General features: G+C 36.9%; 1 protein-coding gene and 1 pseudogene across 10 annotated transcripts in view; one reads left to right on the top strand and one right to left on the bottom strand.

Moving 5' to 3' along the window:
• Ppp1r9a (protein phosphatase 1 regulatory subunit 9A) overlaps positions 1-12,605 on the top strand; it is a 310,969-nt gene that overhangs the window by 157,998 nt on the left and 140,366 nt on the right. The window lies entirely within an intron of this gene.
• LOC124990649 (28S ribosomal protein S10, mitochondrial-like) lies at positions 6,895-7,454 on the bottom strand (annotated as a pseudogene).

Here is a 12,605-nt window from a genome sequence, read left to right as displayed (position 1 = left end):
TTACTTAGTAGCATCTAATATTTTGGGGGGTGGGTGGTGTACTGGGGATTGAACTCACGGACACTCGGCCACTGAGCCACATCCCCAGCCCTATTTTGTATTTCATTTAGAGACAGGATCTCACCGAGTTGCTTTTAGTGCCTTACTTTTGCTGAGGCTGACTTTGAATCCACTATTCTCCTGCCTCAGCCTCCCAAGCTGCTGGATTACAGGCATGTGCCACTGCACCCAGCCACATCAACTGTTTTTTCAAGAGCATGTTTATAAAACTGTTTAAGTACTTTAACAACATGTATTTATAGATAAACAGTATTATCCTTGAGCTCTATTTTGTTAAAAGCAAGAGATATAGGATCTTCCAGTTTTTTATTTCATTGATAATTTGTCTATGTGAGCTTAATAAAACTCGTTATTTTGAATATTATTTGATACATAAAATTTAATACATATAATATATACATCCCCATTTATAACACACATATATGTATATGATTTTCCACAGTCAGCCATAGCTGTTCTAAATTTAAGGAGTTTATATCCTCTATATTTGGTTATTAATTATTTACAAGTATTAGATGGTCAGTGCCAGTGACAATACAAAAATATATTCTTGCGGGCTGGAGATATAGCTCAGTTGGTAGAGTGCCTGCCTCGCAAGCACAAGGCCCTGGGTTCAATCCCCAGCACCGCCAAAAAAAAAAAAAAAAAAAAAAAAAAAATGCCTGCAAAAATATATTCTTTTTTTTTTAATTTTTTTTTACGTTTACATAGGGTAATGATGTTTATTTTATTTTTCCCCTCCCCCCCACCCCTCCCACCCCTCTTTTCCCTCTACACAGTCCTTCTTTCCTTCATTCTTACCGCTCTCCTTAGCCTAACTCTAAACCTAACCCTAAACCTAATGCTAGCCCCTCCCACCCCCCATTATATGTCCTCATCCGCTTATCAGCGAGATCATTCGTCCTTTAGTTTTTTGAGATTGGCTTATCTCACTTAGCATGATATTCTCCAATTTCGACCATTTGCCTACAAATGCCATAATTTTATCATTCTTCATTGCGGAGTAATATTCCATTGTATAAATATGCCACAGTTTCTTTATCCATTCATCAACTGAAGGGCATCTAGGTTGGTTCCACAATCTGGCTATGGTGAATTGAGCAGCAGTGAACATTGATGTGGCTGTATCTCTGTAGTATGCTGATTTTAAGTCCTTTGGGTATAGGCCAAGGAGTGGGATAGCTGGGTCAAATGGTGTTTCCATTCCAAGCTTTCTGAGGAATCTCCACACTGCTTTCCAGAGTGGCTGCACTAATTTGCAACCCCACCAGCAATGTATGAGTGTTCCTTTTTCACCACATCCTCACCAACACCTATTGTTGCTTGTATTCTTGATAATTGCCATTCTAATTGGGGTGAGATGAAATCTTAGGGTAGTTTTGATTTGCATTTCCCTTATTACTAGGGATGTTGAACATTTTTTCATATATCTGGTGATTACTTGTACATCTTCTTCTGTGAAGTGTCTGTTCATTTCCTTAGCCCATTTGTTTATTGGATTATTTGTATTCTTCGTGTAGAGTTTTTTGAGTTCTTTATAGATTCTGGAAATTAGCGCTCTATCTGAGGTATGGTTGGCAAAGATATTCTCCCACTCTGTAGGCCTCTCTTCACATTTCTGATAGTTTCCTTTGCTGAGAGAAAGCTTTTTAGTTTGAATCTATCCCAGTTGTTGATTCTTGCTTTTATTTCTTGTGCTATGGGAGTCCTGTTAAGGAAGTCTGATCCTAAGCCAACAAGTTGAAGATTTGGACCTACTTTTTCTTCTATAAGATGCAGGGTCTCTGGTCTGATTCCGAGGTCCTTGATCCATTTTGAGTTGAGTTTTGTGTAGGGTGAGAGATAGGGGTTTAATTTCATTCTGTTGCATATGGTTTTCCAGTTTTCCCAGCACCATTTGTTGAAGAGGCTATCTTTTCTCCATTGCATATTGTTGGAACCTTTGTCTAGTATGAGAAAATTGTATTTATTTGGGTTTGTGTCCATGTCCTCTATTCTGTACCATTGATCTACCTGTCTATTTTGGTACCAATACCATGCCGTTTTTGTTACTATTGCTTTGTAGTAGAGTTGAAGATCTGGTATTGTAATACCCCCTGCTTCGCTCTTGCTACTGAGGATTGCTTTAGCTATTTTAGGTTTTTTATTCTTCCAGATGAATTTCATAATTGCTTGCTCTATTTCTGCAAGGCACATCATTGGGATTTTAATTGGAATTGCATTGAATCTGTATAGCACTTTAGATAGTATAGCCATTTTGACGATATTAATTCTGCCTATCCAGGAACATGGGAGATCTTTCCATCTTCTAAGGTTTTCTTGAATTTCTTTCTTTAATGTTCTGTAGTTCTCATTGTAGAGGTCTTTCACCTCTTTTGTGAGATTGATTCCCAAGTATTTTATTTTTTTCGATGCTATTGTGAATGGGGTAGTTTTCCTAATTTCTCTTTCTGAAGATTCATCACTTATGTATAAAAATGCATTGGATTTATGAGCATTGATCTTGTAACCTGCTACTTTACTGAATTCACTTATGAGTTCTAAAAGTTTTCTGGTGGAATTTCCAGGTTCCTCTAAGTATATAATCATGTCATCAGCGAACAGGGATAGTTTGAGTTCTTCTTTTCCTATTCGTATCCCTTTAATTTCTTTGGTTTGTCTGATTGCTCTGGCTAGAGTCTCAAGGAGATGTTGAATAGAAGCGGTGAAAGAGGGCATCCCTGCCTTGTTCCAGTTTTTAGGGGGAACGCTTTCAGTTTTTCACCATTTAGAATGATATTAGCCATGGGCTTAGCGTAGATGGCCTTTATAATGTTTAGGAATGTTCCCACTACCCCAATTTTTTCTAGTGTTTTGAGCATGAAGGGATGCTGTATTTTATCAAATGCTTTTTCTGCATCTATTGAAATAATCATGTGATTCTTAACTTTAAGTCTGTTGATATGGTGAATGACATTTATTGATTTCCGAATGTTGAACCAACCTTGCATCCCTGGGATAAAACCCACTTGATCGTGGTGCACTATCTTTTTAATATATATTTGTATGCGATTTGCTAAAATTTTGTTGAGAATTTTTGCATCGATGTTCATTAAGGATATTGGTCTGAAATTTTCTTTCCTCGATGTGTCTCTGTCTGGTTTAGGTATCAGGGTGATATTGGCTTCATAGAACGAGTTTGGTAGGGTTCCCTCCTCTTCTATTTCATGGAATAGTTTGAGGAGTATTGGAATGAGCTCTTCTTTAAAGGTTTTGTAGAACTCGGCTGAGAACCCATCTCGTCCTGGACTTTTCTTTGTTGATAGGCTTTTGATGACCTCTTCTATTTCATTGCTTGAAATTGGTTTATTTAAGTTGTGTATGTCCTCCTCGTTCAGTTTAGGTAGTTCATATGTCTCTAGAAATTTGTTGATGTCTTCTGTTTTGTTGGAGTATAGATTTTCGAAATAGCTTCTAATTATGTTTTGTATTTCACTCGTGTCTGTTGTGATGTTTCCTTGTTCATTCCGAATTTTAGTAATTTGAGTTTTCTCCCTCTTTCTCTTTGTTAGTGTGGCTAAGGGTTTATCAATTTTATTTATTTTTTCAAAGAACCAACTATTTATTTTGTTAATTTTTCCGATTGTTTCTTTTGTTTCGATTTCGTTGATTTCGGCTCTGATTTTAACTATTTCCTGTCTTCTACTACTTTTGGTATTGGTGTGCTCTTCTTTTTCTAGTGCTTTGAGCTGTAGTGTTAAGTCGTTTATTTGTTGATTTCTACTTCTTTTTTTGAATGCACCCCATGAAATAAATCTTCCTCTAAGTACTGCTTTCATAGTGTCCCAGAGATTTTGATATGATGTGTCTTTGTTCTCGTTTACTTCTAAGAATTTTTTTATTTCCCTCCTGATGTCTTCTGTTATCCATTCATCATATAATAGTGTATTATTTAGTCTCCAGGTATTGGAGAAATTTCTGTTTTTTATTCTGTCATTTATTTCTAATTTCAATCCATTATGATCTGATAGAGTACAAGGTAGTATCTCTATCTTCTTGTATTTGCTAACAGTAGCTTTGTGGCATAAAATATGGTCTATTTTAGAGAAGGATCCATGTGCTGCTGAGAAGAAAGTGTATTCGTTCTTTGTTGGATGGTATATTCTATATATGTCCGTTAAGTCTAAATTGCTGATTGTGTTGTTGAGATCTATAGTTTCTTTATTCAATTTTTGTTTGGACGATCTATCCAGTGGTGAGAGAGGTGTGTTAAAATCGCCTAGTATTATTGTGTTGTGGTCTATTTGATTTCTGGAATTGAGAAGGATTTGTTTGACGTACGTGGATGAGCCAATGTTCGGGGCATAGATATTTATGATTGTTATGTCTTGCTGATTTATGCTTCCCTTAAGCAGCATGTAATGTCCTTCTTTATCCCTTCTGACTAGTTTTGGTTTGAAGTCCACATTATCTGAGATGAGGATGGATACTCCAGCTTTTTTGCTGTGTCCGTGTGCATGGTATGTTTTTCCCCATCCTTTCACCTTTAGTCTATGGGTGTCTCTTTCTATGAGATGAGGCTCTTGCAGGCAGCATATTGTTGGATTTTTCTTTTTAATCCAATCTGCCAGTCTGTGTCTTTTGATTGATGAATTCAGGCCATTAACATTCAGGGTTATTATTGTGATATGATTTGTATTCCCAGTCAATTGACTCATATTTGTTTTTGACATGATTTGGTTTCTCCTTTATTTGGCTATTCCTTTAGGCTAGCGCCTCCTGTTGCTGATTTGCATCGTTGTTTTTCATCTCTTCCTCATGGAATATTTTGCTGAGAATGTTCTGTAATGCTGGCTTTCTTTTTGTAAATTCCTTTAGCTTTTGTTTATCATGGAAGGATCTTATTTCATCGTCAAATTTGAAGGTAAGTTTTGCTGGGTATAAGATTCTTGGTTGGCATCCATTTTCTTTCAGGGCTTGGTATATGTTGTTCCAGGCCCTTCTAGCTTTTAGGGTCTGGATTGAAAAATCTGCTGATATTCTTATTGGTTTCCCCCTGAATGTAATTTGGTTCTTTTCTCTCGCGGCCTTTAAAATTCTGTCTTTATTTTGTATGTTAGGTATTTTCATAATAATGTGCCTTGGTGTGGGTCTGTTGTAATTTTGTATGTTTGGAGTTCTATAAGCCTCTTGTACTTGGTTTTCCATTTCATTCTTCAGATTTGGGAAATTTTCTGTTATTATTTCATTGAATAGATTGTTCATTCCTTTGGTTTGTTTCTCTAAGCCTTCCTCAATCCCAATAATTCTTAAATTTGGCCTTTTCATGATATCCCATAATTCTTGTAGATTCTGTTCATGATTTCTTACCATCTTTTCTGTTTGGCCAACTTTGCTTTCAAGATTAAATAATTTTTCTTCAATGTCTGAGGTTCTGTCTTTCAGGTGTTCTATCCTATTGGTTATGCTTTCTATGGAGTTTTTAACTTGGTTTATTGTTTCCTTCATTTCAAGTATTTCATTTTGTTTTTTTTTCAGTATCTCTAACTCTTTATTGAAATGATCTCTTGCTTCCCGTATTTGGTCTTTTAACTGTTGATTGGTGCGATCATTTAATGCCTGCATTTGCTCTTTCATCTTCTCCTTCAATGCCTGCATTTGCTCTTTCATCTCCTCATTAGCTTCCCTGATCGTTTTAATTACGTACATTCTGAACTCCCTTTCTGACATTTCTTCTGCTGTGCTGTCATTGGGTTTTATTGATGTAGTATCTAGGTTTGTTTGGGACATTTTCTTCCCTTGTTTTCTCATATTGGTCAGTTGTCAGTGGGACCCTGAGACATTGCAGTTTTCCACTATTGGCTTATAGTGTCCCAGTAGATTTCCAGTGTATCACCTCCCAGCCTTCAGTAGCCTGATGTCTTGGAGGAATCTGATAAAGCAGCTCATCTGAAGAAAACTGCCCCTAGCCCCCTACTGGTTCCACGGTTTGGAACTGGCTCTGTGCGGAAATGCTCTCAATGTGGGCCTGCACCGTGCAGCTGGCCGTGTGGGAAGAGCCCACTGCCGGAGTGTGGAAGGCTACCTTGGGAAGACTCTAGCTGCCCTGCCCGGCTCCGATAAGCCACCTCTATCTGGGCCTGCCACCCGGGCCGAGCTTTACCCAGTGGGCAGACTCACCCGTGGCTCCACTTCAGTCCGAGTCTCTCAATGCCTCCCCTTCTTAACTCCTGGGTTCTGGAGCGACCGGGGGTGCAGTCTCCCTCTAGGCCGCCATCTTGGATCCCAAAAATATATTCTTGATTATGCTTTCCATGAATATATTTCAAGATTATTTACTGTATCTTAATTAATAAAAGAAGACTATTATCAAGATATGAATTAAGAAGACTTAGCAGCATAACTTTTCCCCCTCAATATCTCCACTACATACTTATTCTTTTTTTTTTTTTTTTTTGTTATATTTTTTACAGTATTTTACAGTACTGGAGATTGGACTCAGGGATCTCTACCACTGAGTCACATATCCAGCCCTTTTCTTATTTTGAGACAGGGTCTCACAAGTTGATGTGGCTGACTTCAAACTTGTGATCCTCCTGTCTCAGCTACATCATGCCTGGCTATTCATGTTTTTTAATACAATGACATGTATAAAAGAATAGATAAAATGGTTCTTTTGCTCCATTTCAGTCTGTCATTATGGTTCCATTCTCTTTTCTTAACTGAACTGGGCAAGAGGATTCAACAGAGCAGTGAGCAGGACTCCAGATCATCTCAGCTGCAGGCACTCCATTCAAACATACACATCTGGCTCACTCTCCTTTCAAATCCAGGCACAAGCGGTTCCCTGAGGGATTATGACTTGCTTTTTTCTTTTTCCTCTGGTACTGTTTCCCATATTGGCTCCTTGATGTGTTCTGGGAACTGTTCTGTGTTTTTTGTTACTTCCATGGCAACTCCTTCAGGTAAGTTTTGCTGAATATATTCCAAGTAGACATCTGCTGTGCATCCAGTTAGATGTTCTAACTCTAAACATCTGTAAAATGTTCTCATTTCATACTGAACTCTGCTTCTTGAAAATATGCACTGATTTGAGAAGAGTAAATCACTGTGTTTTCTGTGTTTTCCTTTGAGGTTCATGTACTTTAGTAGAGATATCAAGTTCTTTAACAGCAAGCAGAGAAAAATATTCATAACTGTTCAGTACAGCCTTTTGTGGCCTTTTAGTACAACTGACAGGCATTCATTTAATGTGTCCATTTAATCAGATATGGTTATCATAGGTTTGGCCAAATCCTTTGGGACATCAGTGTGTAGGTTTGCAAACTGTGCCCACTTCATGTAGGTACTGAGAAGAAAGGTATCATTATTGGCTGTACTGCTCTTAACACTGTTTACAGATTCCCCAAGCCCTGCCAGAGGTGCCAGCACACAAGCCTCCGATACATACTTCTGAAAACCATTTTACTTACTCTTTAACTTGTTCTGAAAACTGTCCCTCTTTGAATTGTATAAGGGAAAGAAATTCGCGGCAGATAGGTCTTGTGGAAGGCACGTTCAGTGTTATAGTCTCGTGTAAGGAGAAACTGGGCTGCAGACCTAGGACTCTAGAATGGGAGATGGTATTTAGTCCCTTTCCTAAGATCCTCTGGAACTGGGTTCTTAGAAATGGCTGATTTGGCATAGGAACAGATAGTAGGGTTCCTACTTGTCTTTAGTGCTTTTGAGACTTATCACTATTTTCACTTAAAATGAGGTGAAAGGTTTCTGGTGGTCACATTCAGTTCTTGAGCCTAGTTATGTTTTTTTAACCAAGGTTAGATCTTTACAGTCTCTAGTAATAGTGAGCAATTGTTTCTTTTAGATGATAAACTGATTAAGATAGACTCATTTATACTGTACTAATAATTACCCAGTATCTTCTAACGTGTGTGTTTTCACTCATTCTATCTGTCCATTGTAAGTTGAAGGAGGCTGTTTGTATTCATTGTAGTCAGTCCTTAGACTTAGACAGGCTCCATTTCTACTATACATTCTTTCCAGATTGCAGTGGCACAGCAAAGCAATATGTAGTGTGAAGAATTTGGACCCCAGCAGGCCTAATATCAGAGGCTGTCTCCTTAAATGTATGAGCTGCAAGTTCTCCATGTTCTCAGTGCACATGGCCAAGTGCTTTCTGTTCACGGTTGTTTGTCAGCCTGCCATGTACAGGTTCGCCTCAGCGCCCTTCTCTGCTGCAACAGTTGCAACTAGGATGGCTTCTTCTTTTCTTGCCTACATGTTTAACCATGGAGATAATGATGTTATCCATGTAAAATACTTTAATCTGTCAGGAGAATCTAAATAAATATTAGATATAAACCTGTGGTTTTATTTCTACACACTTCTTTAGGAAAGTATATTCCTCTGACCATCCTGGTTAAATGCTGAGACATTCAGGTTTTGTAGCCAGAGAATATTATGTTTGAATGGCTCTGTGATGGCTTATTTTAGGTGTCAACTTTGCTATGCCAAGTTTGTCAATGTTGGGTAAACATGATTCTAGATGTTTCTATGAAGGTATTTTTTAGATGAGTTTAACTTTTAAATCAGTAGTCTAAGGCAGATGACCCTTCATAATGTGGGTGGGATTCATCAGATCAGTTGAAGTCGTTTGTAGAAGTCTGACCTCCACTGAAGGAAAAGGAATTCTGCCAACCAATTGCCTTTGAATTCAAGGGTCAGTGTCAGCTCTTATGAGTTCTCCAGCCTGTGGCCTGTCCTGCAGAGTTTGGACTTGCTGGCCTCTCAGTCATGTGAGCCGGTCTCTTAGAATAAATCCATTTTAACATGAATGAAATAAAAATATGTTGCATATATAAAATAAATGTATCTACCTACATCCTGTTGGTCTTTTTTCTCTGGAGAACCCTGACACAATACAAACATTTTTGTACTGCCTTTCGAACTGGCATGTGCTCCAACTCCTGTTATGTAGTGTGTATTTTTTTTCACTTCCTGTTCTTTCATAATCCACACTAGGCTCATGTTTAGTGAAATGATTTGTGCATTTATAGACTTTGTTAGTTATCCTCATATTCAGCCATGTATATTATCTTTTGAACCTCATGCTTTTTATGTAAAAATATGAAAAATAGACACACACTTTACCCTTTTCCTGCCTCACTTATTGGATTAGTTGATAAATAATTAAAGATAATTTGTGTTTTATGTTGTCATATTTCAAATTGCTTCAGCACACACAAAATAATCCATGGGTATAACTTTGTTTTAGGAGCCTTTAGTTAGCATTTCTGGTAGCCCAGTCATGAGTCCACACTCATGTATTTGAAAGACCCTAATTAGAAGTCTACATTCTAATTGTGGGTATTTTAAATCTCCATAAGACTGTTTATTGATTTAGGTGTGATACAAATGATTGGTGAAATGAATGATGTTGAAGATATGTGAATTAATATTTTTATAAATATTTTATTTAAATGGTCTCTGAGTCAGGCAAGGCCAGTAAGTTACCACATTTGGAGCAAAACCTAACTGTAGTCCTCCCTGTGATCCTGCATTCTGGAATTTAGGCTTCTGTTGTCCAGTGCATTTAGAAGGTTAGATATAACCTACAGTAGATATTTTGCAGCTGTTTTGTGTACAACTTTCATATAAGCTACTCTTCAGAGTAACTTAAGGATAAAAGTCTGGGACTTACAGAATTTATTAGATAGAGCTATCAGTCCTTTTATGTTTCCTTCCCTCCTTGCTTTACCACTGAACTACACCTCCATCCCTTTTTTATTTTTTATTTTATATTTTAAGACATGTTCTCACCAAGTTGCATAGGACCTCACTAAATCACTGAGGCTGACCTTGAACTTGAACTCCTGCCTCAACCTTCCAAGTCATAGTTTGAATTTTTCTTTCATTGTAACATGCTATAAGAATATAGAGGAGGAGACTAAAATTCTCACCTATTTACGATCTTTGGAGACTACCAGTGAATGCAGAATACCTGATAATTACAAACTCCAGTTTGACTTGCTTCATTTTGCTGCAGGAACCTAATATATAGCATAGGCATCAAGAAACTATGCAGTTTTTATGATATAAATCAGTTAGTTCTGGGGGAAAGAGAAATTTGATATTATACATTGCTCCACAACTATTAAGATCCTCCTTTCCCAGTAGTGGTTTATGGCCACATTTGTTTTAAGAACTTGAAAATGTGGACTGTCTTCTCAGATTTACTGTTGGTTTCAGTTTAGAGTATCTTGAGAAGAGCAATGAAAATTATGTGCAGGTGAGTTAGGGTTCTGCCTGGGAAGCTTGTGATGAGTGTGTCCATTTGTGGGAGCATGTGAATGCTTGGCTTATCTCCAGGAGTACACTGGGCCAAGCCAGCATCTGAAACTCAGCGTGCTAGAACCTGGGACATTTTCCATCTTTGATGTGTCAGGAAGATTAAGCGGAACCCAGACTACTGCCGGAACTGAAAGCTTGTGGAAGCATTGTGGGAGATTCCTTCCAGTCAGTATTTACAGAGTATGTGGACTTTATTTTGACATGCATTGATTAAAGAAAATGTGTCATAAGGAAGGAAAGGAAGTGATTTTTTCTTATTGTTGAAAATGTATCGCTGTCTTTTTGAAAAAGTGTTGCAGTTCAGACTACCACAAATGTAAATAAGATGATTGTATTTGAAAACTTATATTAAGCTAATTTTTGTTCTATTTGTTTTTCATAGCCTTGGGTTGCTGGCTTAGAAATATCCTTGCTAAATATGATTGCAAACTTGTTACCCTGGAAAGCCGGACTCTACTGCAGAGCAGTAGATGAGGTCTTGTTTTGTTTGCTTTGATCAAGGAACAGAATATCACTTCTTGGCTCTGAAACAAGAAGTCTTAAATTTAAACATCCTTTTGTTTGCTTTTCTTAGTGAAATAACACAGGAAAACATGAAGGTGACTGAACTAAAAATATATGTATCTTGATGGCATTGATTATTGGGGCCCAGGATGCTGTTGGCCTTGAGAATTTTTTTGTGCGAGTAATACCATGATGAGGCTGTGATTATCATTTGATTAATTATCTATATTATTGCAGAGCAGCTAAGGTAATATAAATATAAATAGAGATGCTATACAATTGCAAAATTGAACAAACTAAGACAATATAGATGAAAGGGAAGGTATTTATCCATGTGAAACTTCCTCTCACCTCTGAGGTTCTTCCTGACCCAGGAGAACAGAAAGCAAGGCAAGCAGTGAGCCATTGTGCAATGGTAGTGCATTGTTCTCGACAAAGGTTGGGATTTTGGCAGGCCAGTCTACATTATAATATAAAATTAGTTAAGCAGACTTTTGTTTAAAGGGCATTAAGAAGCATAGTAGATGAAATATTCAAAACCCATTTGTAAAAGAGCATGTGAATGTAAGTGTCTGGGGAAATATTATCATTCTTATTTCCTTGGGGAATTTTTCCTCTCCTATATTGAAGCAAATGCAATTATATGAATTATCCCATTTCATTTTTACAACTATTTTATGGAGTAAATATTATTATAATAATAGTTATTTTGTATGTAAGGAAGTTGAGACTTGACTTTATGATGTGGCAAAAACCAAGTTGATTTTGAGCTAAGAAATTGAGAAGACTTTAAATTAGCCTAAAATTTGTTTCATACCAATTGTGAGGGGATCATAGAAATTGGAAATACCTTCATTTGCAATGTGCTCTTTTGGTTTAATGTTTATATTATAGAGTAAGTCGTGTCATTAGAGATCTAGATCTCTTTAGTCCTGCATAGACTTACATATTTGTGTATGTGTGTATATTTGTTTGTTTATTTATTTATTTCTGTACTGGGAATCGAACCAAGGGTATTCTACCACTGAGTTATATCCCCTACCCTTTAATTTTTTTTTTTTTAATTTGATATAGGGTTTTGCTGAGTTGTTGAGTCTGGCCTCAAATTTGTCATCCTGCTGCCTCAGCTTCCCACGTAACTGGGATTGTAGGTGCGCATCACCAATCCTGATTTACGTGTTATAATTTAGCAAGCCATTTTCTCTATTGGTGGAAATTTAGGTAATTTTCCACTCTGGGCTGTTAAAAGTAGTGCTACCATGAACTTTCTTGTACATATATCTTTATACATTTGCAGGTATTTCTCTAAATACTTAGAGGCAACATTAATTCAAAGGCATTTACATTTAAAATATTGGTTACTATTTTCAAATTATGCTTTTTTGGTCTGTGGCTAATATCTCTTTTCCTATATCCCCACAAACACTGGATATTGCAGTGTTTTTAAAAACCATTCTTATGGATGAATATGGAGTAAATATCTCCTTACTTTAATTTACATTGGCTTAATATTTAATGAAGTTGAGCATCATTGTATCATTTATTAGGCATCAGTATATCTTTGCTGAATTTGCAGTTAATTTCCTTTTCCTACTTATACCTGCAAAATTCTTTGAGTTGAGAAAGTTCTTTATATACTGATGTTGTCTCCTAATTTGTGACTTTTTTATATTGTCCTTATATTTTGCTGCCTAGAAGTTTTTAGCATTAAT

This window comes from Sciurus carolinensis, chromosome 8 (assembly GCF_902686445.1).
Source record: "Sciurus carolinensis chromosome 8, mSciCar1.2, whole genome shotgun sequence".
Lineage (NCBI taxonomy): Eukaryota > Metazoa > Chordata > Mammalia > Rodentia > Sciuridae > Sciurus > Sciurus carolinensis.
The sequence above is the reverse complement of the archived record's forward strand: the minus strand, read 5'-3'. Positions and strand labels throughout refer to the sequence as shown.